Source organism: Ornithorhynchus anatinus, chromosome 16 (genome assembly GCF_004115215.2).
Source record: "Ornithorhynchus anatinus isolate Pmale09 chromosome 16, mOrnAna1.pri.v4, whole genome shotgun sequence".
Lineage (NCBI taxonomy): Eukaryota > Metazoa > Chordata > Mammalia > Monotremata > Ornithorhynchidae > Ornithorhynchus > Ornithorhynchus anatinus.
Genome location: NC_041743.1, coordinates 26,638,435 through 26,640,160, shown reverse-complemented (window position 1 = coordinate 26,640,160; position 1,726 = coordinate 26,638,435).

The window sequence follows — 1,726 nt, the reverse complement described above, 5'->3', positions numbered from 1 at the left end:
TGGGAGGGGGATGAATAAAGGGAGCAAGTCAAGGTGACACACAATGAAGCGGAGGAAGACGAAAGGAGGTCTTAGTCAGGGAAGGCATCTTGAAAGACATGTGCCTTCAAGTAAGGCTTTGAAGGGGGAGAGAGTGATTGTCGGATTTGAGAAGGGAGGGCATTCCAGGATAGAGGCGGGGTGTGGGCTAGAGGCCCGCAGCAAGATAGGTGAGATGGAGGCACAGTGAGAATATTAGTTTATAGTTTCTTGGATTGCATACAGTAAGTGCTCAATAAATAAGATTCATTGATTGACTTGGTTATTAGGCATTGGTAGCATCCAGGCCTGCCCAGAGCAGAGCATGTTTCCGTATGTATTCTTGTCCTTCGAAGGAGAAGGGAATGATGTGGGCTCCTCAACAGAGACTTCAGAAGAGGGTCGCTCCACCCTATCCCCAGCCTACTCCAGGATCTGCTGTCTCTTGGCACATGACTCTGTTATGGATGGCTCATGTGAGAGGAAGCAGCGTGCGTGGCTTAGTGGATAGAGCGCAAGCCTGGGAGTCAGAACGTCCTGGGTTCTAATCCCAGCTCCACCACTTGTCCTCTTTGTGACCTTGGGCCAGTCACTTCATTTCTATGGGCCTCAGTTACTTCATCTGTAAAATGGGGATGGAGACTGTGAGCCCCATGTGGGACATGGACAGTGTCCAACCTGATTCCCTTTTATCTACTCTAGCGCTTAGTACCGTGCCTGGCACATAGTAAATGCTTAACAAATACCATACAAAAATGTGAGCTATGCTAAGACTCCGTCAGAGGTCATCCTCGTGCCATTCTCCTCAACTCTCTGGCCTTGGAAACCTTAAGAGACCACCAGGGAGAAATCAAACCCAACTCTGGAGAAGAGAGCATGCCTATATCTGGGTGAGCAAATAAAGAAAACTGATTCCATTATCTTTAGTATGTTTTCACCTCTCCAGAGGAAGGCAGGCGGGGAAAACACGCCAATTGCTGAAAAATGTTGAGATCTTATTTGCAAGGGTCATGGAATGGCTGTGTGGAACCAAGAATCCACTTACCTACTCCTAAGAAGCACCCATGCATTCATGCAACCAAATACACCCCTATCTAGAACTGCAAAAATGGAAAGCAAATCACATCTGGCAGGGCAATAATAAAGATAACAACAACAATAATAATAAATTAGAATAAGGGTGTTTGTTGGGCACTTATTAAGTGTGGAAATGAGATAATCAGATGGAACATATTGCCTGCCCCTCATTGGGATCATAGGCTACGTAGGAGGGGGATCAGAAAATGAATCACCATTTTATAGATGAGGTAACTGAGGCACAGAGAAGTTAAGTGACTTGCCCAAGGTCACTAAACCAACGGGAGGCAGAGCCAGGATTAGAATGTAGGTCCTCTGGCCCCAGGCCTATGCTCTTTGTAATAGGCCACTCCCCTTAGATTGAGATTGATGTGTTTATCGAAGTTCGAGATGAAGAGAGCCCTCCCCTGACCCCAACACACTCGTCTTCTTCCCACGAATCGACTCCTTGGACAGCTTTCTCGACTCTCTTAATCTTGGTAGGTCTATCTTTGGTGATATAAATTTAGAAATATGTTTGGCACTTTCTCTCTCTACATGTCCCTTCCTCATGGAAAAATGCCCAACCCGATAAGACTTGGCTATAAAAGGGCTTCTACACTCCCTTCTGTATTGGGTGGAGTTGGAGGAA